The 26,360-nt window shown below is 44.2% G+C and overlaps 3 non-coding genes across 3 annotated transcripts; all 3 read left to right on the top strand.

Moving 5' to 3' along the window:
• The first annotated feature begins 20,622 nt into the window (after positions 1-20,622).
• Positions 20,623-20,786, top strand: LOC134986882 (U1 spliceosomal RNA). Its single transcript, XR_010192652.1, has one exon. It is a non-coding gene; the product is annotated as a U1 spliceosomal RNA (small nuclear RNA).
• Positions 20,787-20,938: 152 nt separating this feature from the next.
• LOC134986959 (U1 spliceosomal RNA) lies at positions 20,939-21,101 on the top strand. Its single transcript, XR_010192723.1, has one exon. It is a non-coding gene; the product is annotated as a U1 spliceosomal RNA (small nuclear RNA).
• Positions 21,102-21,553: 452 nt separating this feature from the next.
• On the top strand, positions 21,554-21,716 carry LOC134986910 (U1 spliceosomal RNA). Its single transcript, XR_010192678.1, has one exon. It is a non-coding gene; the product is annotated as a U1 spliceosomal RNA (small nuclear RNA).
• The last annotated feature ends 4,644 nt before the right edge of the window (positions 21,717-26,360 follow it).

The raw sequence follows: 26,360 nt of genomic DNA, 5'->3' as shown, positions 1-26,360 counted from the left end.
AGGGGGATGGCCTGCAGCAGATGGATCCAATAACAGCTCCAGAGTTGCTCTACAAGACAAGTAAAAGGGTGTGAGCCCTGCAGCACCACCTGTACTTTGCATACACACATATAGGACAGCATCTCTTATATGCCCCAAGGTCAATAAAATAGTATCCTTATCTAGGGTATCCATCCCCTCAGATAAGGTATCCGTCCATGCTGCTACAGCACTACACACCCAGGCCGACGCAATTGCCGGTCTGAGTAAGGTACCCGAATGTGTATAAATGGACTTCAGGGTTATCTCCTGTTTGCGGTCAGCAGACTCTTTGAGGGTAGCCGTATCCTGGGATGGGAGGGCTACCTTCTTGGATAAGCGTGTTAATGCTTTGTCCACCCTAGGGGAGGATTCCCATCTTAACCTATCCATTGATGGGAAAGGATACGCCATAAGAATCCTTTTGGAAATCTGCAGTCTTTTATCTGGAGATTCCCAGGCTTTTTCACATAACTCGTTCAGCTCGTGTGAGGGGGGAAAGGTTACCTCAGGCTTCTTTCCCTTGTACTTATGTACCCTCTTGTCAGGGACAGGGGGTTCCTCTGTGATGTGCAAAACATCTTTTATTGCCATAATCCTATATCGAATGGATTTTGCCAATTTTGGCTGTAACTTTGCATCATCGTAATCGACACTGGAGTCAGAATCCGTGTCAGTATCTGTGTCAACAATCTGGGATAGTGGGCGCTTATGAGACCCTGACAGTCCCTGCGACATAGGATCAGGCATGGGTTGAGACCCTGACTGTCCCGAAGCTTCAGCCTTGTCTAATCTTTTGTGCACTGAGTTTACACTAGCATTTAAAACATTCCACATATCCATCCAATCAGCTGTCGCAGAGACACCACATTAATTTGCTCCCGCTCCTCTCTAATATAGCCTTCTTCCTCAGACATGTCGACACACGTGTACCGACACACCACACACACAGGGAATGCTTTTTCTGAAAACAGTTTCCCCACAAGGCCCTTTGGAGAGACAGAGAGAGAGAGTATGCCAGCACACACCCCAGCGCTATATAACCCAGGAATAACACAGTAACTTAATGTTTGCCCAGTAGTGCTGCTGTATGTAATTTGCGCCGAATTATGTGCCCCCCCCCTCTTTTCAACCCTCTTGTCTACCGTGGTTTCAGCAGGCGAGAGTCTGGGGAGCTGCCTCAGCGGTGCTGTGGAGAAAAAATGGCGCTGGTGAGTGCTGAGGGAGAAGCCCCGCCCCCTCGGCGGCGGGCTTCTGTCCCGCTTAAACTGTAAAATTGGCGGGGGCTCATACATATATACAGTGCTCAGCTGTATATATGTTATATTTTTGGCAAAAAGAGGTTTATATTGCTGCCCAGGGCGCCCTGCACCCTTACAGTGTCCAGAGTATGTGAGGTGTATGGGAGCAATGGCGTACAGCTGCAGTGCTGTGCGTTACTTCAGTGAAGATCATGAAGTCTTCTGCCACCGCTGAAGTCTCTTTTCTTCTCATACTCACCCGGCTTCTATCTTCCGGCTCTGCAAGGGGGACGGCGGCGCGGCTCTGGGACGGACGGCGAGGGTGAGATCCTGCGTACCAATCCCGCTGGAGCTAATGGTGTCCAGTAGCCTAAGAAGCAGGACCTTGCAACTCAGAGAGTAGGGCTGCTTCTCTCCCCTCAGTCCCTCGATGCAGGGAGTCTGTTGCCAGCAGTGCTCCCTGAAAATTAAAAACCTAACAAAATACTTTCTGTCAGAAAGCTCAGGAGAGCTCCTGAAAAGCACACAGTTTCCACTGGGCACAGTATCAAACTGAGGTATGGAGTAGGGGCATAGAGGGAGGAGCCACTGCACACCCAGAACTAAAGTCTTTCTTAAAGTGCCCATGTCTCCTGCGGAGCCCGTCTATCCCCATGGTCCTTACAGAGTCCCCAGCATCCTCTAGGACGTTAGAGAAAATAGGATTTTAATACCTACCGGTAAATCCTTTTCTCTTAGTCCGTAGAGGATGCTGGGCACCCGTCCCAGTGCGTACTGTGTCTGCAGTTATTAAATGGCCCTTAACTCCAGAACATTTATGTGGAGACAACTTTCCCGACTTGACCATCTTCCTTGGATGTTTTCCCCCTGTGTGACTGCTCCCCAGCCTCGGAGGGTTGCATCCGTGGTCCCTAGGATCCAGTCCTGGATCCCGAACCATCGCCCCTCTAGGAGGTGAGAACTGTGCAGCCGCCAATGGAGTGAGATTCTGGTCTTGGAAGACAGGATTATCCTCCGGTGCATGTGTAGGTGGGATCCGGACAACTTGTCCAACAGGTCCCACTGGAACACTCTAGCATGGAACCTGCCAAACTGAATGGCCTCGTAGGCCGCAACCATCTTCCCCAGCAACCGAATGCATTGATGGATTAACACTCTTGCTTGTTTCAGAATTTGTTTGACCAGACTCTGGATCTCCATAGCCTTTCCACTGGAAGAAAACCTCTTCTGTGTCCAGTATCACTCCCAAAAACAACAACCGCGTCATTGGGACCAACTGCGATTTTGGCAAGTTTAGGAGCCAACCATGTTGTTGAAGAACTGTCAGGGAGAGTGCAATGTTTTGCAACAACTGGTCCCTGGATCTCGCCTTTATCAAGAGATCATCCAAGTATGGGATAATTGTGACTCCTTGCTTGCGAAGGAGAACCATCATTTCCGCCATCACCCTGGTGAAAATCCTCGGAGCCGTGGACAGACCAAACGGCAACGTCTGAAATTGGTTTTGACAATACTGAATTGCAAACCTCAGGTAGCTTGATGCAGTGGCTAAACGGAACATGTAAGTAGGCATCCTTATGTCTACCAAAACCATGAAATCTCCTTCCTCCGGACTGGAGATCCCTACCCTGAGAGATTCCATCTTGAAATTGAATTTCTTTAGGTAGAAATTGAGGGATTTCAGATTTCAGATTGGTCTGACTGAGCCTTCCGGCTTCGGGACCACGAAGAGGCTTGAATAAAAGCCTTCTCCCTGCTGACTAAGGCCGATTTGAACAATCGGTGAGGGGGAACGTCTTGAAACCCCAGTTTGTACCCTTGGGACACTATTTGTAAAACCCACGAGTCCAGGTCCAAATTAATCCAGAACTGACTGAAGTGTTTTAGACGTGCCCCCACTGGTGTGGGCTCCTGCAAGAGAGCCCCAGCGTCATGCAGTGGATTTGGCAGAAGCAGAGGACGATCTCTGCTCCTGCGATCTTGAAGAGGCTACAGACCTCTTCCCTCTTCTCCTTCCTCTACCTGCAAAGAAAGGGGAATCTTAACTTCTTGCATATCTATTGGGCCAAAATGACTGCGTTAGATAATGATGCGTCTTCATCCGTTGAGAGGGAACATAGGGCAAGAAGGTTGACTTACCTGCGGAGCTGCCGAGATCAAATTAACTAGGCCGTCGCCAAACAAGGCTTCACCTTCATAGGGAAGAGACTCCCTTTCTTCTTGGAGTCAGCATCAGCATTCCCTTGGTGAATCCACAATGCCCTCCTATCCGAGACTGCCATGAAATTGGCCCGTGAACTCAAGAGTCCTATATCCCTTGCAGTCTCACACTGGTTGAGAAATCCCCTGCAGAATCTTGGAGATCCGTCAAATTTTGCTGGCGTTGGAAGATGAAGACGTGGAGCAGAAATGGGTAAGGTGGGTGGGGTTATAGCTGGAGTCACTGTGGTTGACGCACCAGACGCGCCTGATCCACGGAGAGTTGTCTGAATCCCATCCAGCCGAGTAGAGAGATCCTGGAGACAGCGGATGATGTGGCCCTGTGCAGCCTCCTGATGTTCTAGTCGGGCTGCCAGTTCTTGCATCGGCCTGGCAATGGGTGAGCCTTGCCCTGGGAGAAGCAACTTCATGATCATAGTATCTCACCTGGCAGGTGAGATGAACATGGGAGGGTAGAAGGCTGCCTAATACTGAAGCACCCCCAAACAACAAACCAAATGCAACAACTAGTAAAAGCATTCCTGGAGAAGGTCTGCAGAAGACGGATTTGCATACGGTGATGTCATCCAAGCAGTGGGCCAAAGTTGGCTGGAACCCTCATCTGCATATGAAAAGAGAAAAGGGTTATGCAGGGCATGGCGGCCTTTTGCGGCGCTTGGATGACCCCTAGTTCGCATTAAACACCTCCACCCTCCTTCGGTGTGGGGCTCATGTTGGCTATGCCCCAGCCCCTGAAGCATTCAAGCTGATTTCTTGCAGCAGCTGGGCACTGTAACAGCTCCAGAGCTGCTCTGTAAGGCAAGTAAAAAGGTGTGGGCCCTGCAGCACTACCTGTAGTTCGCATTGTGCGTTGGAAGGCACAAAGTAAGCAGACGGGAGAAGTTAGGATAGTGCGCAAGGGCATAGAAGGGAGCGGCTCAAGAAAAGAGAAGTGGAAACAGACAGCAAACTATTATCCAAGTACGGGATAATTGTGACTCCTTGCTTGCGAAGGAGAACCATCTTTTCCGCCATCACCCTGGTGAAAATCCTCGGAGCCGTGGACAGACCAAATGGCAACGTCTGAAATTAGTAATGACAATCCTGAATTGCAAACCTCAGGTAGCTTGATGCAGTGGCTAAACGGAACATGTAAGTAGGCATCCTTTAAGTTTACCAAAACCATGAAATCTCCTTCCTCCGGACTGGAGATCACTACCGTGAGAGATTCCATCTTGAAATTGAATTTCTTTAGGTAGAAATTGAGGGATTTCAGATTTCAGATTGGTCTGACTAAGCCGTACGGCTTCGGGACCACGAAGCGGCTTGAATAAAAACCTTCTCCCTGCTGTCTAAGGCTGATTTGAACAATCGGTGAGGGGGAACGTCTTGAAACCCCAGTTTGTACCCTTGGGACACTATTTATAAAACCCACGAGTCCAGGTCCGAATGAATCCAGAACTGACTGAAGAGTTTTAGACGTGCCCCCACTGGTGCGGGCTCCTGCAAGAAAGCCCTAGCGTCATGCAGTGGATTTGGCAGAAGCAGAGGACAATCTCTGCTCCTGCAATCTTGAAGAGGCTACAGACCTCTTCCCTCTTCTCCTTCCTCTACCTGCAAAGAAAGGGGAATCTTAACTTCTTGCATATCTATTGGGCCGAAATGACTGCATCAGATAATGATGCGTCTTTATCCGTTGAGAGGGAACATAGTGCAAGAAGGTTGACTTACCTGCGGGAGCTGCCGAGATCAAATTAACTAGGCCGTCGCCAAACAAGGCTTCACCTTCATAGGGAAGAGACTCCCTTTCTTCTTGGAGTCAGTATCAGCATTTCCTTGGTGAATCCAGATATACAGGGAATGGGGGGAAGGGGATGTGTTCTGCACCAGCTATTAAATTCTAAATATTTGTATGAAGAGGCCCCAATAAATGTCCATCAGTTATATTAAATATTAATTGTAGGACGTTCGGGGGTGCTACCAGAGACAAGTAATGTTATGCAGGAAAGGAGAAGAGAAAAGAATGTCTCTTTTGCTGGCGCACAAATGATGATTTAAAAATTTACTTTTAATAAATTTGTTAAAATTGTCTAAACACGAAATAAAGTACAATAAGTTTGTGTAATGTAATTACCATATATAATAAATGGAAATACATTTATTAATATCAAGGTTCGCTACCTGTGTTGTGTCTTTATTATTGATCCAAATTGACTATATCAATTAGTCTGATACTGAATTACTGGACACTATGTAATATTAGTTGAATGTATATTAGTAATTCACTTGACAAATGTCAGAACCTGGCAATAGTTCTACATATCATACACTTACAGCACTCTTTCCACAATATTTTCCCTTTATTCCAGATCAAATGGTATAATCCCCCACAGTAATTATTCCTGTTGTAGTATAGTACAGTATGGTTGCTGGGGACGTCTTTAATGAAAAGAGAGGGAACATCTAATGTGTCTTCTTATGGGTAAAATACTTGCAAGCTAAGTGCTATGAATAGCATCAGCATGTAGATAAATGCTGAGTGTTAGGTGAGTAATGCAGATAAATAGGGATATCTAATAATTCTATAGAATAGTGGGTGAATTATTAGATATCCCTATTTATCTGCACCTCTAAGCACACTATTTGACTGTCCACACCCTGCTGTGCCTATTACCCATCTCCTCCACCACCCTCAACACTGACCCACACATCATTCACCCACAAAGATACAATAAAGGTAGTTTGGATAAATTAGCTAAATGAAATGGATTTAACCAATTTATCTAAATGACCATTTTTGGATGTTTTCCAGTGTTTGGGAGCAAATGGTCAATTGTCATTTGCTGCCACATATTAGCATAATTTTGTTTCAACTAGAAAAAAAAATTGGACAGATAATCTAAGTGTGGATCCAGTTTAATGCTGATTTCAGAGCCAACTATAGACTTGATTGAGGTACTGTGTCCCCGGTACCAAATACCAATAAAAATAATATTGTGAGGTGTGAGGTGTTCAAAAAAGACTGAAAATGAGTGGAAATTATGGTTATTGAGGTTAATAATACTATGGGATCAAAATGACCCCCAAATTCTATGATTTAAGCTGTTTTTTAGGGTTTTTTGAAAAAAACACCCGAATCCAAAACACACCCGAATCCGACAAAAAAATTTCGGTGAGGTTTTGCCAAAACGCGTCCGAACCCAAAACACGGCCGCGGAACCGAACCCAAAACCCGAAAAATTTCCGGTGCACATCACTACTTAATTAGAACTTCGGTCAATGTGAATTAATTATTGGACTCAACCATGGTTATCCTTAAAACCCAGGGGTCTATTTAAGATCGATCTTAATCGATGTTGGGCTTCCAGGTTGAAAAAAACACACATTTACTAACATTTTAAAATTTATATAAAAAATCATCTGTTCGTAAATGCAGTGCACATGGTTTTGCCCAACTGCTAACAAAATTCCTGCTGCGATCAACTTGGAATTACCCCCATCGATTGATGTTTTCACACTGCTCGTTCCAACCCCAAAAACTATGAAGAGGATGGGGGCATATACGCAGGGTCCATCCTGTGCATGTGCCTACATTTTCTCCGGGTGCCCCGCAGAAAATGCGAATGCCTCTGCCTGTCAATCAATAGAGGGCGTACCTTCGCAGGTATATCGCGATCATGAGCCATGTCTCCCATTTTTGTCATTATAGGTGCTCTGTGAGCTGCTGACCATACCCCAGCCCCTCTGTCTCCCGTGAATAGACATTGGGGCTTATTCAGACCAGATCGCTTCAATTTATTTTCACCCAGCGGGCAATCAGGTCTGCACTGCACATGCGTATGCGCCACAATGCGTAGGTGCGACGGTCCGGAGATCACAAGAAGATTGACAAGAAGAGGGTGTTTGTGTGGGTGGCAACTGAATGTTTCTAGGGAGTGTCCGGAAAAACACTGGAGGGACCCGGCGTTTTGTGGGAGGATTTGTGACGTCACCTCAATGGCTGAGTAAGTGCTGAGCTGTGCAGCTCTTGTGCACATGTGATCACACACCTGCACAGCAAATTTTCCCTTCCGCTGTAGGCGGCAACCACCTGATCACAGGGATGCAAAAAACACACCCTAGCGATCAGGGACACTGGGGGGGGGGTGTTATTTGGGTTAGCTGGACATTCCCAAAAAAAGTGACTGTCCTGCAAAAATTGGGTTAGTTGGGAGGTATGTGCAAATACATTTATTGTTTTGCATGCAGGGTAAATACTGGCTTCTTTGACATTTAGCCACAAATGCTGCACAGTTGAATTACAGTATTACACTGCAATTAACAGTTATGCTAGGACATTCCTTCTCCCAAAATCTACCTCTCTCTGCATGTTACATCTGTCCCACAGTGGCGTGCGGTGAGGTCAGTGGCTAGTGAGGCACTACAGCCATAATGTCCGCCGAATCCTGCCGATGACCCTTAGCCAATGCCCGCTACTGCCTCTGAGCCGATACCCACTGCCACCGCCAATGGCTTACAAACTCTCCCACAATCAACTGACCCAGCCCTCCACCACTAATTTCTATATCAGTCTGATGCCGCCAATGCCCGCTGCCTGCCTGCTCATTGTTCTTGTGATATATTATAAATTTTTAAAGAAAAAAAATGAGTGTTTGGGACTGGGAAGGGTGAGGGAGGAGGACATGAATGCAATTTTGTTGTCCAGGGCTTCCATTAACTTAAAGGAGAAGGGTCTGAATGGGTTAAAAAAAATGTGTGAGGTCCCCCCTCCTTAGTATAACCAGCCTCTTTGAGCCGGTCCTGGTTATTTAAATACTGGGGGAAAAATTGGACAGAGGTTCCCCGTATTTAGACAACCAGCACCGGGCTCTTAGACGGGTCCTGGTTCCAAAAAATACGTGGGACAAAAGATGTAGGGGTCCCCCATATTTTTAAAACCAGCACCGGGCTCCACTAGCCAGAGAGATAATGCCACAGCCAGGGGACACTTTTATGTAGGTCCCTGCGGCCCTGGCATTACCCATCCAACTAGTCACCCCTGGCCGGGGTTCCCTGGAGGAGTGGGGATCCCTTAAATCAAGAGGTTCCTCCCCTCGAGGCACCCAAGGGCCAGGGGTGAAGCCCGAGGCTGTCCCCAGCACCCCTGTGTGGTGGGTGCCGGGCTGATAGCCATATGTGTAAAAAAAGAATATTGTTTTTTTGTTGTGGAACTACAAGGCCCAGCAAGCCTCCCCCACTTGCTGGTACTTGGAGAACCTCAAGTACCAGCAGGCGGGGAAATAACGGGCTCGCTGGTACCTGTAGTTCTACAACAACAAAAAATACCCAAATAAAAACACAAACACACACACCGTGACAGTAAAATTATTGAGACAGGCTGTAGCATGTGGATGCATGTAACCCTATAAAAGTGATGGATTGGGTGACTATTACAATACCCACTGTTGCTGTCTGAAAAATGATGGATATATAGATTGCTCTGCCGAGATATGTTTTTTTTCTAAAATGCACCACAGGTATGGATGGATAGTATACTTGACGACACAGAGGTAGGTAGAGCAGTGGCCTACTGTACCGTACTGCTATATAATATATTATTTATTATTATTATCCTTTATTTATATGGCGCCACAAGGGTTCCGCAGCACCAAATTACAGAGTACATAAACAAATAATCAAACAGGAAAACAGCAACTTACAGTTGATGACAATATAGGACAAGTACAGGGTAAATAAACATAGCTACATCAGCAGATGACACTGGAATAAGTATCAGGTGGCAGAAGACTGCTGGATTTGGTGCAGCTGAAGATTATTAAAGTAAGAAAAGAGTAAGCACATGAGGGAAGAGGGCCCTGCACATGAGAGCTTACATTCTAAAGGGGAGGGGTAGACAGACAGGGGTGAGACAGATGGGGTACATAGAGAGCGTGGAACAGAGGTTTAGGATGAGATTTGGCTGGGTTTGGTGAAGAAGTGGGTCTTGAGAGCCCATTTGAAGTTTTGTAGAGAGGTGGAGAGTCTGAGGGGGAGAGGTAGGGAATTCCAGAGAAGTGGTGCAGCACGTGAAAAATCTTGGAGGTAGGAGTGGGAGGAAGTAATCCGTAGGCAGGAGAGTCGGCGTGCATTAGCAGAGCGAAGAGGACGGGTGGGAGTGTAAAGCGAGATAAGATCAGAGATGTAGATGGGAGAGGAGTGGGTGAGGGTTTTGTAAGCAAGTGTGAGAAGCTTGAAATGGATTCTGAAAGGGAAGGGGAGCCAGTGAAGGACTAGTAAGAGAGGAGAGGTGGACGTAGTGCATTTGGTGAGGAAAATTAGCCGGGCAGCAGCATTGAGGATAGATTGGAGTGGAGAGAGGTATTTGTCAGGAATGCCAGTCAGGAGGAGATTACAGTAGTCCAGTCTGGAGATGACCAGTGAGTGGATAAGAGTCTTAGTAGCATCCTGGGTCAGAAAGGGTCTGATCCTGGAAATATTTTTTAGATGAAAACGGCAGGTTTGTGAGAGGTGCTGAATGTGTGGTTTGAAGGAGAGGGAGGAGTCAAGGATTACTCCAAGACAGCGCACTTGGGGGGTAGAGGAGATAGTAGTGCCATCAATAGATAATGAGATTGTAGGAGGTGAGGTTATGCGGGAGGGAGGGAAGATGATCAGCTCGGTCTTAGACATGTTAAGTTTAAGAAAGCGCTGGGACATCCAGGAAGAGATAGCAGAGAGACAGTTGGAGATACGAGTGAGGAGAGTAGGGGAGAGGTCTGGAGAGGAAAGATAGATTTGAGTGTCATCAGCATAGAGATGATATTGGAAACCAAAAGAACTAATGAGCTTACCTAGTGAGGACGTATAGAGAGAGAAGAGGACCAAGGACAGAACCTTGGGGTACCCCTACAGTTAGTGGAAGTGAGGGGGAGGTGGAGTCATGAGAGGAGACAGAGAATGAACGGTCAGAAAGGTAGGACGACAACCAAGAGAGGGCAGTGTTACGCAGACCAATGGAGTGAAGGATTTGCAGTAGGAGAGGATGGTCCACAGTGTCAAAAGCAGCAGAGAGATCAAGTAGAATAAGTAGAGAGTAGTGTCCCTTAGATTTAGCAGCATGGAGGTCATTGCATACTTTTGTAAGGGCAGTTTCAGTGGAGTGGAGAGGATGGAAGCCAGACTGGAATGGGTCAAGCAGTGAGTGTGAGGAAAGAAAGGAAGTAAGGCGGTTGTAGACAATACGCTCAAGGAGTTTGGAGGCAAAAGGGAGAAGAGAGATGGGTCGGTAGTTAAAGAGAGAGTTTGGATCAAGGGTAGGTTTTTTTAAGAATAGGAGAGATGAGAGCGTGCTTGAAGGCAGAGGGGACAGTGCCTGATGAGAGGGAGAGATTGAGAAGGTGGGAAAGATGGGAACAAGCAGAAGAAGAGATGTGGCAGAGGAGGCGGGAGGGGATAGGGTCAAGTGGGGAGGTGGTGAGGGGACAGGAACGAATGAGGGCCATGACTTCCTCTCCAGATGCATGGGAGAAAGATGACAGAGTTGGTGCGAGGGATGGGGAGGGTTGGTAAGGGATGGGAGAAGGCTGGTTACTGATAGTCTGGTGTGATGTGATGTCCTGACGTATGGAGTCAATTTTGGATGTGAAGTAAGTGGCAAAGTCAAGAGCAGAGAGTGAGGAAGGGAGATGAGGTGGAGGTGGGCAGAGGAGTGAGTTGAGAGTGGCAAAGAGGCGCCGGGGGTTGGAAGACTGGGAGGAGATGAGGTTCTTGAAGTATGACTGTTTAGCAAGAGAAAGGGCAGCACTGAAGGATGAGAGCATAAGTTTGAAATGGAGGAAGTCTGCCTTAGAGCGTGATTTCCTCCAGTGTCGCTCAGCAGTACGTGAGCATTTTTGCAGATATCTGGTGCATTTGGTGTGCCAGGGTTGAGGTGTTAATTTGCGAGGGTGAACAGTGGTTGGTGGAGCAACAGAGTCAAGAGCAGAAGTAAGGGAAGCATTGTATGTGGAAGTGGCTTGTTCAGGGCATGAGAGAGAGAGAGAGAGAGAATAGGAGAGAGAAGTGAGTCAAACAGGGAGGAAAGGAATGTGGTGTCAATAGCTTCAATGTTACGCTTAGTGATGGTAGCCTTAGGAGGTTGAGATGGGGAAGTCGAAAGAGATAGGTTGAAGGAGAGCAGGTGGTGGTCAGAGAGGGGAAATGGGGAGTTGGAAAAATCAGAAATATCACAGCGGTGAGTGAAGACCAGATCCAGTGAGCTCCCATTCACATGGGAGGGTGAGGAGGTCCACTGGGAGAGACCAAGTGAAGAGGTGAGGTTAAGGAGTTTAGAGGCAGGGGATTGTGTGGGGATGTCAATAGGGATGTTGAAATCGCCTAGGATAATGGTGGGAATGTCAGAAGAGAGGAAGTGAGGAAGCCAGGAAGCAAAGTTGTCGATGAATTTGGAAGCAGTGCCAGGGGGGGGCGGTAAATGACAGCTACTCTAAGATGGACTGGTTGGAAGAGACATATGGAGTGGACCTCAAATGTAGATAATATAAGGGATGGTTCTGGTGGTATGAGTTGGTAGGAGTAACTAGAAGGTAAAAGGACCCCAACACCACCCCCATGGCGACCCCCAGGTCGGGGTGTGTGTGTGAATGTAAGGCCCCCAGCAGAGAGAGCAGCAGCAGAAGTAGTGTCAGAGGGCGTAATCCAAGTTTCAGTAATGGCTAGTAGGTGTAGGGAGTTGGAAATAAAAAAGGTCATGAGTGGGGACCAGTTTGTTACAAACGGATCTGGCATTCCAGAGGGCACAGGATAGGGGGTATGAGTTTGTGGGAGAGATGTGAATTAGATTTTCAGGGTTGCTGTAGCGATGAGGTGGGATTAACTTTGAGGGCAGGGATGAGAGAGTAGTGATGGTACGGGTGCCTGAGATAGGAGGGGAAACTGCAGGAGGTGGGCAGGGAGGGAGGTCAGTGTGATGTGGATGGGGTGTGGGGAGGTGACAGGGAAGGGAGAGAGGGAGCAGGGCTGAGTTGTGGGGTAGCAGGACCATGGGGCAGAGGTGAATGAAAGTGGGGTAACAGGAAAGGTGGGGGAAGGAAACAGAGGGATGGAGGGGAGACAGAGGAGGAGGTGGAGGAGACTAGGGGGGAAGGATAAAGATACATTATTAGGTAGACACTGAGTGATGTGGGGAGTATAAGAAAGCATTCACATAGTGTTAAGTAGGTAAATAGGTTGAGGGAAAGTGGAAGTAGGAGAGGAGACTGTAAGGGAATCCGAGCAGAAGAATTGTAGAAATGCAGGTGAGAAAAGCAGTGTAGGCTCAAGGGGTGTAGATTTAGTATGAAATGAGTCAAAAGCGTAGATAAAGTGGGTGCAGAAATGTATTTGGAGTGTAAGAAATGAAAGGATTGTGAGAGGTTTAAGAAGCAATGGTAATTATGTTAGATGTTTTAAGTGTTTGCAGGTAAAATTGCATTGGTGCAGCTGTGCTTAAAAAACAAAATTACAATAATACAGATACAGGCATTTGTAGGTGAAATGGATGGTTTATGAAATGTCCAAGTAAGGTAGTTCTGTGCTATGTAATCAGATGCAACAATCAGGAGGTGAGTGATCTGAGGAGTAAGTGACTCACATTTGTTATTAGTTCTTCAGTTTTCTTTGTTTTGTTAGATTGGTGTGCTTCTGTTTTCCTTCTTTTTTCACTTCGATTGAACGCTAATTGAACACTGCTGTTATGTGTCAATTTTATCACGCTTTTATAAAAATGCACGCTTAGATCAATAAATGCACAGCCAAATGGCTTTGCACAGCCTACACCATTGGACTTTAGTAGAAGACTATTACAAGTGAAACCAATAATTGAAATCTGTAACCACACCCCACCCCCTCAAATGCCAGGCAATAAATTACCTTAAAAACAACAACCAGGCATTCCACAAAGATTAAACTGGGTCTATATCATTCAAAACTTTAAAAAAGTACTTCAAAATAACATACTATGCAATAATGTTTCAATTTGCATTACCCAGCAGAATTAGCTTTGCATATATAGATATAGTGCAGCAGAATAGATTGGTGGTTGTAGTCAATTGTAATTACCCAGCAGAATTAGCTTTGCATATATAGATATAGTGCAGCAGAATAGATTGGTGGTTGTAGTCAATTGTAATTACCTGTAGGTGACAAGAAGAGAAGAAACGTCAATTCACAATCGATATCAGCTGAAGATAAATTAACGCTGATTGAACGCTGCGTTATGTGTCAATTTTATCACGCTTTGATAAAAATGCATGCTTAGATCAATAAATGCACAGCCAAACAGCTTTGCACATCCTACACCATTGGACTTAAGTAGAAGTCTGGTGGTCAGCAAAATTTTGCACTGTCCTCCTACTATATATAGTGCGCACAACTACTAAAATACACCACAGGTATGGATGGATAGTATACTTGACGACACAGAGGTAGGTAGAGCAGTGGCCTACTGTACCGTATTGCTATATATTATATACTGGTGGTCAGCAAAATTCTGCCCTGTCCTCCTACTATATATACTGCGCACAACTACTAAAATACACCACAGGTATGGATGGATAGTATACTTGACGACACAGAGGTAGGTAGAGCAGTGGCCTACTGTACCGTACTGCTATATATTATATACTGGTGGTCAGCAAAATTCTGCCCTGTCCTCATACTATATAATACAATGCAGCACAGATATGGAGCATTTTTCAGGCAGAGAACGTAGATATTTTCAGCACACTGAGCACAGATATTTGCAAGCACACTGAGCACAGATATTTGCAGCACACTGAACACAGAAACTGAGAAAACGCTGCACGTCCTCTCCCTATCATCTCCAATGCACAAGTGAAAATGGTGGCGACTCGTGGCTCCTTATATAGAATAGAATAGCTGCTGACGGGCACGATTGAGGGAGGAAAGGGACATTTGAATCCAGCCCATAGATGCAATGTGAATATGTAATTTGTACCTTCCTATCTTAAAATGTATATACAGTGTATATGTCACAACTGAGGGCCTGAGCTGACTGGAGGCAGCCTCAGTTGTAGGGGCTGAGGTGTAGTGGAACCTGGGAGGTTGTATCAGACCCCTGGACATGTAAGTTAAATGTAGAAGAATTGCCCGAAGGCGTGCCCACGACAACCAGGATAAAAGTCAATGATGTTTATTTTGACAAACTCCATGCATCACAGCAGTAATAAAAGAGAAACATAAAATCAGCAGAGAAATAATACAGTTCCTGGGTACTACAGGAGGACAAGGACCACAGGGCTCAGGTAGTATGAGACAGTTCTTATTATCTTCTAGTTGGAAAGTCCTTACCAGGCCCGACTGTAGCAATGGAGATAGCCCAGGATCATACTAGCTGGTGTTCCAGGAAAAGCTGGGCTGCTGTGGATAAAATGGCTGCTGTGGGTACTGGCTGAAACCAGACTGATGTAAGCACGGAGTGGATTGCTGGATGGAACCAGCCAAATAATAAATGAAGCTTGAGAGCGATGAAATATGATTGATATATGGAGTTTGAGAGCGGTGAAATAATAGTGCCGGTGGTGAGTGGTAATCTGCGGAAATGATACCGGCACTTTAAGAAGAGCTGATCTCTGCTGGAAGCTAGGCTGGAAGCAGGTAAATCTGTAACTGGAAACAGATGAGTCCCAGAGGACTGGAGAGTCAGGCTGCACCGCAGGTGGTAGACTAGAGCGGGTCTCTTTAGTGGAGGTTTGGAGATGGTAACTGGAACCTGGAAAACAACCACGGGAGAGAGACAAACTGGAACTAGGTTTGACAACCAAATCACTGACGCCTTCCTTGCTCAGGCACAGAATACTTATACCTGCAGCAAGGAAGGGATTGGCTAGGCAATTATGCAGATTACAATGGAAACAGCGGATTGGTGGAAATGAACAGGTGACAGAATCCAACATGGCTGCGCCCATGCAGACACTTGGAGGGAAGATTGGTTTTATAATCCATGTGGGAACTTTAACAGCAATGGCGGCGCCGGCCACAGTAAACAGGAGACGCCAGACTGATGAGTGCACATTTGAACCACGCGGGCAACAGCGGAGGCCGCGGCTGACATAAGCGCCACTCTGACATCCTGCATGCAGAAACTCAGGGACGGCGGCGGAGGCCGCGGGAGATGCCATTCAAGATGTAACATGGCGCCGCTGTGACAGCGTCTCAGAGTGACAGGAGAGGAGGCAGGAATGGGGACATCAGAATAACAGATGGGATCCGGTCCTGGAGCGCTGAGCCAGCCTTAGGAGGCATCTGAAAGGTAAGTTATGGCGTCCAGATACCCGGATCGTGACAGTATACACTAGAGGTCTTTCCGAACCCCCTAATCCTAACATTGTAATTTGCTTTAGGGCGCACCTCCAATTAGTCTAGTGTTTCTTGCTGCCTTTCCAATGAAGCAAGTTTAATTTAGTAATAGGTGAAAAACCATCCCTACAAAGGTGTTAATCAGAGACTTGGCTTTGTGGACACTTTTCAGAGAACAACTTTGTTAGCATAAAAGTAAAGCCAGAAAATGAAGAGCTGTTTAATCACTCAATTGGATTTTTTTGCCAGCATATTTCTTTTTCTCTGCAACCCACTGCTAAATTGTGCTTCCTAGCTGTTTTTATAAAATCACTGAAACAAATCTAACTCTGATTACATCAGAGAAGGCCAGGTACCCTACACCATAACAGGGGGTTTGAAATTTTGACTTGTCTACTTAAAGATCACCAAAATCTGATCACAAGGTCAATTACGTCCCTGGGTGGGATTGAGCCACCAACCTTTTAGTTAATAGCCGAACACACTAACCGATTGCGCCACAGAGACACTTTGCAAAAAGTACATACTGACAAAGGCTAATAAGCATTTATCTAGAACGTTTCCTAGAAAAACTTTAAAAAGTCAATAATCTGGAGAGTTTTTGTAAGATGTTTCTTCCATCAACCAACGAAGAAACACATTGGTACTTTTCCATGATGATTGAGTGCTTCAGGTTCTCTTGCACTTACATGTGCAGCAGAGTACTGCAATGGAAGCATGCTGGGCCCATAACCCAGAGGTAGGCAGATTGAAACTATCCTCTGCTATATGCATTTTTTTTTTGTTAATTAAAGTAATCCAAAACTGGGATTGATATTTTGGTTCTTTTATTTTTACTTAAAGTACAATAACTTTTACCATTTTAATTTGTTTTAATAGTATATTGACAGTATTGTTTTCTTTCAAAAATCCACTTAATTTTCTTTACCCTATTATTAAAATGGTAATTGACAAAAAACAAACTACATTGTCACCAGAAGAGCAATACAAAATGTACAAGTGATATATTAAAATCATCTTTCCAGCTTGAATTTCAATGATGCATTGGGGCAACGATTTTGTTAGCAACATCTTCACCCTTAAATAAAGATTTTCTTAATTCCTTACCTGTGTGCTAATTAGATATCACCTTGTTTTCACATTAAACAGACTTCCACATGAGAAAGCAGTAAGGATGCAGTGGCGTTAATGTTTCCTGGTGTCAACCTGTATTATTTCAGTAGACATTGAAATGAGGATGCATCTTGCTGCCTTTCCAATGAAGCAAGTTTAATTTAGTAATAGGTGAAAAACCATCCTTACAAAGGTGTTAAGCAGAGACTTGGCTTTGTGGACACTTTTCATAGAACAAATTTGTTAGCATAAAAATAAAGCCAGAAAATGAAGAGCTGTTTAATCACTCAATTGGATTTTTTTGCCAGCATATTTCTTTTTCTCTGCAACCCACTGCTAAATTGTGCTTCCTAGCTGTTTTTATAAAATCACTGAATCAAATCTAACTCTGATTACATCAGAGAAGGCCAGGTACCCTACACCATAAGAGGGGGTTTGAAATTTTGACTTGTCTACTTAAAGATCACCAAAATCTGATAACAAGGTCAATTACGTCCCTGGGTGGGATTGAACCACCAACCTTTTGGTTAATAGCCGTACACACTAACTGATTGCGCCACAGAGACACTTTGCAAAAGTACATACTGACAAAGGCTAATAAGCATTCATCTAAAACGTTTCCTAGAAAAACTTTAAAAAGTCAATAATCTGGAGAGTTTTTGTAAGATGTTTCTTCCATCAACCAACGAAGAAACACATTGGTACTTTCCCATAATGAGTGAGTGCTTCAGGATCTATTGCACTTACATGTGCAGCAGAGTACAGCAATGGAAGCATGCTGGGCACATAACCCAGAGGTAGGCAGATTGAAACTATCCTCTGCTATATGCATTTTTTTTTGTTAATTAAAGTAATCCAAAACTGGGATTGATATGTTGGCTCTTTTATTTTTACTTACAGTACAATAACTTTTACCATTTTAATTTGTTTTAATAGTATATTGACAGTATTGTTTTCTTTCAAAAATCCACTTAATTTTCTTTACCCTATTATTAAAATGGTAATTGACAAAAACAAACTACATTGTCACCAGAAGAGCAATACAAAATGTACAAGTGATATATTAAAATCATCTTTCCAGCTTGAATTTCAATGATGCATTGGGGCAACGATTTTGTGAGAAACATCTTCACCCTTAAATAAAGATTTTCTTAATTCCTTACCTGTGTGCTAATTAGATATCACCTTGTTTTCACATTAAACAGACTTCTACATGAGAAAGCAGCAAGGATGCAGTGGCGTTAATGTTTCCTGGTGTCAACCTGTATTATTTCAGTAGACATTGAAATGAGGATGCATCTTGCTGTCTTTCCAATGAAGCAAGTTTAATTTAGTAATAGGTGAAAAACCATCCCTACAAAGGTGTTAATCAGAGACTTGACTTTGTGGACACTTTTCAGAGAACAAATTTGTTAGCATAAAAATAAAGCCAGAAAATGAAGAGCTGTTTAATCACTCAATTGGATTTTTTTGCCAGCATATTTCTTTTTCTCTGCAAACCACTGCTAAATTGTGCTTCCTAGCTGTTTTTATAAAATCAATGAATCAAATCTAACTCTGATTACATCAGAGAAGGCCAGGTACCCTACACCATAACAGGGGGTTTGAAATTTTGACTTGTCTACTTAAAGATCACCAAAATCTGATAACAAGGTCAATTACGTCCCTGGGTGGGATTGAACCACCAACCATTTGGTTAGTAGCCGGACACACTAACCGATTGCGCCACAGAGACACTTTGCAAAAAGCACATACTGACAAAGGCTAATAAGCATACATCTAGAACGTTTCCTAGAAAAACTTTAAAAAGTCAATAATCTGGAGAGTTTTTGTAAGATGTTTCTTCCATCAACCAACGAAGAAACACATTGGTACTTTCCCATGATGACTGAGTGCTTCAGGATCTCTTGCACTTACATGTGCAGCAGAGTACTGCAATGGAAGCATGCTGGGCCCATAACCCAGAGGTAGGCAGATTGAAACTATCCTTTGCTATATGCATTTTTTTTTGTTAATTTAAGTAATCAAAACTGGGATTGATATTTTTGCTCTTTTATTTTTACTTAAAGTACAATAACTTTTACCATTTTAATTTGTTTTAATAGTATATTGACAGTATAGTTTTCTTTAAAAAATCCACTTAATTTTCTTTACCCTATTATTAAAAGGGTAATTGACAAAAACAAACTACATTGTCACCAGAAGAGCAATACAAAATGTACAAGTGATATATTAAAATCATCTTTCCAGCTTGAATTTCAATGATGCATTGGGGCAACGATTTTGTGAGAAACATCTTCACCCTTAAATAAAGATTTTCTTAATTCCTTACCTGTGTGCTAATTAGATATCACCTTGTTTTCACATTAAACAGACTTCCACATGAGAAAGCAGCAAGGATGCAGTGGCGGTAATGTTTCCTGGTGTCAACCCGTATTATTTCAGTAGACATTGAAATGAGGATGCATCTTGCTGCCTTTCCAATGAAGCATATTTAATTTAGTAATAGGTGAAAAACCATCCCTACAAAGGTGGTAATCAGAGACTTGGCTTTGTGGACACTTTTCAGAGAACAAATTTGTTAGCATAAAAATAAAGCCAGAAAATTAAGAGCTGTTTAATCACTCAATTGGATTTTTTTTGCCAGCATATTTCTTTTTCTCTGCAACCCACTGCTAAATTGTGCTTCCTAGCTGTTTTTATAAAATCACTGAATCAAATCTAACTCTGATTACATCAGAGAAGGCCAGGTACCCTACACCAGAACAGGGGGTTTGAAATTTTGACTTGTCTACTTAAAGATCACCAAAATCTGATAACAAGGTCAATTACGTCCCTGGGTGGGATTGAACCACAAACCTTTTGGTTAATAGCCGTGCACACTAACTGATTGCGCCACAGAGACACTTTGCAAAGGTACTTCTCCCAGGGCAAGGCTCACCCATTGCACTCTGGGTATGCTGCTCCTGCGATTTCCCCTAATGTGGGACACTTAACTGCATAATTTGTGTTTCCACTGGTCGGCTTTCATATAATTCAGATCTCTTTGTCTCAGGTCTCTCTCCAGCCTAGTTTGCTGTCTGTTTCCACTTCTTTTTTTTTGAGCCCCGCCCTTCTATACCCTTGTGCACTATCCTGACTTCTACTCCTGTCTGCTTACTTTGTGCCTTCCAACGCACAATGCGAACTACAGGTAGTGCTGCAGGGCCCACACCCTTTTACTTGCCTTACAGAGCAGCTCTGTAGCTGTTACAGTGCCAAGTTGCTGCAAGAAATCAGCTTGAATGCTTCAGGGGCTGGGGCATTGCCAACATGAGCCCCACACCGAAGGAGGGTGGGGGTGTTTAATGCGATCTAAGGGTCATCCAAGCGCCGCAAAAGGCCGCCATGCCCTGCATACCCCTTTTCTCTTTTCATATGCAGATGAGGGTTCCAGCCAACTTTGGCCCACTGCTTGGATGACATCACTGTATGCAAATCCGTCTTCTGCAGACCTTCCCCCAGGAATGCTTGTACTAGTTGTTGCATTTGGTTTGTTGTTTGGGGGTTCTTCAGTATTAGGCAGCCTTCTGCCCTCCCATGTTCATTTGAAAATATGTGTTCTCCCTGCAGTTATTGTCCCCAGATGAGAGTTCCCTTGTGCTGCCTCTGTTGAATCTCCTTTACTTGACAGAAATGTGCCTGAGCAGCGGCCCTCCCCAGCCCTATCCCAATCATACTTATTTTGCATAGAAGATACCATGGTCATGAAGATTGTTCTCCCAGGGTGAGGTTCATTCATTGCATTCTGGGTATGCTGACCCCTGTGATTTCCCCAAATGTGGGAAACTCGACTGCATTATTTGTGGTAGTGGGGGACTGTGTTTGTGTTTTCCTCTGGTCAGCTCTGGTAAAAGTCAGATTTCTTTGTCTCAGATCTTCCTCTAGCCTTGTTCTTCTTTCGAGAGTTCCCTTGTGCTGCCTCAGTTGGATCTCCTTTACTTGACAGGGGGGTGCTTGAGCAGCGACCCTCCCCAGCTCTAGCCCAACTCCTACTTACCTGCCAGGTGAGATACTATGATCATGAAGGTGCTTCTCCCAGGGCAAGGCTCACCCATTGCACTCTGGGTGTGCTGCCCCTGTGATTTCCCCAAATGTGGGAAACTTGACTGCATAATTTGTATTTCCACTGGTCGGCTTTCATATAATTCAGATCTCTTTGTCTCAGGTCTCTCTCCAGCCTAGTTTGCTGTCTGTTTCCACTTCTTCTTTTTTTTGAGCCCCTCCCTTCTATACCCTTGTGCACTATCCTGACTTCTCCTCCTGTCTGCTTACTTTGGGCCTTCCAATGCACAATGCAAATTACAGGCAGTGCTGCAGGGCCCACACCCTTTTACTTGCCTTACAGAGCAGCTCTGGAGCTGTTACAGTGCCAAGCTGCTGCAAGAAATCAGCTTGAATGCTTCAGGGGCTGGGGCATTGCCAATATGAGCCCCACACCGAAGGAGGGTGGGGGTGTTTAATGCGAACTAAGGGTCATCCAAGCGCCGCAAAAGGCCGCCATGCCCTGCATACCCCTATTCTCTTTTCATATGCAGATGAGGGTTCCAGCGAACTTTGGCCCACTGCTTGGATGAGCAGCGGCCCTACCCAGCCCTATCCCAATCATACTTATTTTGCATAGGAGATACCATGGTCATGAAGATTGTTCTCCCAGGGTGAGGTTCATTCATTGCATTCTGGGTATGCTGACCCTGTGATTTCCCCAAATGTGGGAAACTTGACTGCATTATTTGTGGTAATGGGGGACTGTGTTTGTGCTTTCCTCTGGTCAGCTCTGGTAAAAGTCAGATTTCTTTGTCTCAGATCTTCCTCTAGCCTTGTTCTTCTTTCGAGAGTTCCCTTGTGCTGCCTCAGTTGGATCTCCTTCACTTGACAGGGGGGTGCCCGAGCAGTGACCCTCCCCAGCTCTAGCCCAACTCCTACTTACCTGCCAGGTTGTCACAACTGAGGGCCTGAGCTGACGGAAGGCAGCCTCAGTTGTAGGGGCTGAGATGTACCGGAACCTGGGAGGTTGTATCAGACCCCTGGACATGTAAGTAACATGAAGAGAAACCGCCCGAAGGCGTGACCACGACAACTTGAGTAAAAGTCAATGATATTTATTTATGACAAACTCCATGCATCACAGTAGCAGTAAAAAGTAACATAAAAATCAGCAGAGAAATAATAATACAGTTCCTGGGTACTACAGGATGGCAGGGGCCACAGAGCTCTGGTGGTATGAGACAGTTCTTATTATCTGCAAGTTGGAAAGTCCTTACCAGGCTCAACTGTAGCAATGAGGAAAGCCCAGGGTCGTACCAGCTGGTGTTCCAGGGAAAGCTGGACTGCTGTAGATAAAATGCTGCTGTGGGTACTGGTTAGAACCAGACAGGTGTTGGCACGGAGTGGATACTGGCTGGAACCAGTTAAATAATAAATAGAGCTTGAGAGCGATGCAATATAGATGAAATGTAGAATTTGAGAGCGGAGAAATAATAATACCGGTGGAGAGTGGTAAACTGCAGAAAGGACACCGGCCCTTTAAGAGAAGCTGTACACTGCTGGAAGCTGAGCTGGAAGCAGGTGATGTAGTAGCTGGAAACAGGTGAGTCCAGAATGGATCGGAGAGTCAGGCTACACCGCAGATGGAATGCTGGTGCGGGTCTCTATAGCAGAAGTCTGGAGACAGGAGCTGGAACCTGGAAGACATTCACAGAAGAGAGACAAACTGGAACTAGGTTTGACAACCAAAGCACTGACGCCTTCCTTGCTCAGGCACAACCTATTTATACCTGCAGCAAGGAAGGCATTGGCTAGGCAATTATGCAAATTAATAATACTGACAACGGATTGGTAGGAATGATCAGCTGACAGAATCCAAGATGGCTGCGCCCATGCAGACACTTGGAGGGAAGTTTGGATTGTAATCCATGTGGTCTGGAATACAGTAATGGCGGCGCCGGCCACCGGAGACAGGAGACGCCAGGCTGACAGATGCACATCCAACCACGCGGACACAGCGGAGGCCGCGGCTGACGTAATCGCCACTCTGAATGCAGAAGCTCAGGGACGGCGGCGGAGGCCGCGGGAGACGCCATGCCAGATGTATAAGGCGTTACTGTGACTGCGTCCAGAGAGACAGGCGAGGATGCGGGAATGTGCACATCAGGATGACAGATGGGATCCGGTCCTGGAGCGCTGAGCCAGCCTTAGGAGGCATCTGATAGGTAAGAAATGGCGTCCAGATACCCTGATCGTGACAGCACCCCCCCTTTAGGAGTGGCCCCAGGACACTTCTTTGGCTTTTGAGGAAACTTGGAATGGAATCTCCGGACCAAGGCAGGAGCATGGACATCAGAAGCATTGGTCCATGAACGTTCCTCAGGGCCATAATCCTTCCAGTCAATAAGATACTGAAGTTGACCGTAACGGTGACGTGAGTCCAGGATCTTGGCTACTTCATACTCAACGCCTCGTTGAGTTTGGACTTTCGGAGTTGGAGGAAGTGAGGAATGAAACCGATTCAAGATTAGCGGTTTCAACAGGGAAACATGGAATGTCCTGGGTATCTTTAAGAAGGGAGGCAACTGGAGTCTGTAAGCAACAGGATTGATGACTTGATCAATTTTAAAAGGACCGATGTAGCGAGGTGCAAACTTCATACTGGGAACTCTTAACCTCAAATTCTTCGTGGATAACCATACCCGATCACCCACCTTGAGAGCAGGAACTGCTCGACGCTTCTTATCCGCAAACTTCTTGTACCTGAACGATGCCTTGAGCAGAGCTGATCGTACGCTCTTCCAGATATTGGCAAACTGATGCAAGGTGATATCCACTGTGGGAACAGAAGTTGCTGGAAGCGGTTGGAACTCAGGGACTTTAGGGTGGAATCCAAAGTTGGTGAAGAATGGTGTTGAAGTAGATGAAGAATGATACTGGTTGTTATGACAGAACTCGGCCCAGGGAAGTAATTGAACCCAGTCATCTTGAGAGGAGGACACATAGATGCGGAGGAAGGACTCCAAGTCCTGATTCACCCTCTCAGTTTGACCATTGGTCTGAGGATGGTAAGCCGTGGATAACTTTAGCTTGACTTGGAGGGCTTGACATAAACTTCGCCAGAATTTGGCTGTGAATTGAACTCCTCGATCTGAGATAATTTCTTCTGGAAGACCGTGGAGTCGAAAGATCTCTTGTATGAAAAGCTAATCAAACAATAAGACAGCGCTTCTCACTTTGTATAATAATTATTTTTTATTTCATATATATAAAATTAACACAATTAAGCACCGGCCAGTGCTAAAATACTAAAACTCACAAAATAAAATAAGATAAGAATGTGTCTTAACACACAAATATTACAATCCACACACAGACCAAGTATAATAAATACTGTGATTCCCAAGTAACTTTCTTTAGAAAGACCTGTGAGAATATAGGGTGCAAGCAGGTTTTTAACTGTTGGTATATAATGAACTTCAAAATTCAAACAGCTGATCTAAATGGCCTAATGAGCCCAAAAAATGCAGTGCAAAGGGTAAATGCAGTAACCAGCATATAATTAGTAAATCATTCCACATGTAGATGTATCATGATGTTAATCTGGCAGTAGTCTCTAATTACAGTCCATCCATAAGTGCTTATAAGTTGTTAATATAGCTGGTAGATTTGTTAATATAACAGCATAGGAATGTATTAGTCAAGCAGATATCACTGATTAGAATCCATCCATAATCAAGCTTATAACGTTGTTAGTATAGCTGATAGTTTTGCAGATGTAGAAGCATATATAGAAGAAAGGCAATGATTTTAAACACTGCAGTCAAATGTCCACCTAGGGTACATATGCTGTGTACCTTTAGTTGATACCTCTCCTTAATTGCTGTAAGGCATGGCAGCCTGATGAATGGAGACTGGTGGGCAATATATGACCTGCGCAGTGTTCCCTTTTAGGAAAATGCCTCTCTCCAGTGTAGCAGCAGCAGCAAATGGCTGTAGGTAGTAGAATGTATATTCCGACGGCCAATGAGTAAACAAACGCGTTTCTCCGCCTACCCTCCGGTCTCAGCGGCTTCCTCAGTGTGTAAAATGAAACTCCTCCATTGATAGAGCCTTATATACCGGCTTGCCGGTTCGCGCATGCGCAGTGCGCTCGCGTTTCAAGCCTCATTTTCGGGACTTCTTGTTTGAATGACTTTGCTTATTTCTTCAATCAAAAGGCTTTTATATAGAACAGTATATGCACCTTTAGGTTCAAAGTTTCCTAATTAATTTTCAAACAGGAATTTCAGCCTTATATACATTATTTATTTATATATTTATATGTGCAAAATTATATCTTCTTTTCCGGATTAGGCCCTCTTGTGGGCAAAACATATATGGCACAACTGACCCGTTTATCACAAACAGAGATTTCAAGGAATAAATAAATAAATCAGAAAATTGTATCACTCACGGTATGCTGAAAACCAGCCCTACCGTGTAACCATTAATTTTGTTATTATACATATATATATTTTTAATCCATTTAATCCATTTTCTTATTAATCCATTTTCTTAGAGGATCTCTAGAGTAGTTATAATTGCTAGCAAATTTGCATATTTTAAATTTTGTGATCATTACCTGGCAATATTAGTTATATACATGTTACTCATTATATCCCTATATTAGTCAGAACAGACCCCTCAATAAAGAGCTATGCTTTGATTTCTTTATTCATTTTCTTAAACCAAACCTTATTTTCATACTTATATTTATATTTATTTTAAATGCACAAAAGGACTACCTCCCTCCCCCCTTTTTTCATCAACCCATCCCTGGTAACCATCATATTCCGGTTCACACATGTGTATATATAGTAAGTAAGGAGACAAGATATACAGACATATATTTTAAATGACATCATAGAATTGAAACATAACTTCGATACTATGTCGCTAGTGATATTACATTAAATTAAATTGCATTAAGTTCCACAGTGTCATTTAGGCCTATAGGCATAAGTGTATTCATTTTATATATCCAATATGCTTCTCTTTTGCATAGTTTATTAAATCGGTCACCTCCCCTTGTGGTATTTTTAATTTGTTCTATTGCTACCATGATACAATCACTAAAATTAGAATTCTGACAACATATGACATGATTAGCTAGTGGATGTTTCGCTCCTTTTAAGATATTTCTTCTATGTTCCATGTATCTTATATGCATAGTACGTGTAGTTCTCCCTATATATTGGGCCCCACATTTACACGTAATAACATATATGACATATGTTGATGCACAATTAAGAAAATCTTTTATTTGATATGTCTCCCCCGTATTAGTCGACATGTATGTCAAGCTTTTTCTTGGTAAGTATTTGCAAGATAGACAATTTTCTTTCCCACACTTGTGGAATCCTGGTGGTTTTATAGGTATCCATG

The sequence above is a fragment of the Pseudophryne corroboree genome (assembly GCF_028390025.1).
Source record: "Pseudophryne corroboree isolate aPseCor3 chromosome 7 unlocalized genomic scaffold, aPseCor3.hap2 SUPER_7_unloc_6, whole genome shotgun sequence".
In the NCBI taxonomy this organism is placed as follows: domain Eukaryota; kingdom Metazoa; phylum Chordata; class Amphibia; order Anura; family Myobatrachidae; genus Pseudophryne; species Pseudophryne corroboree.
Note: the sequence above shows the minus strand (reverse complement) of the source record. Positions and strands in the feature narration are given on the sequence as shown.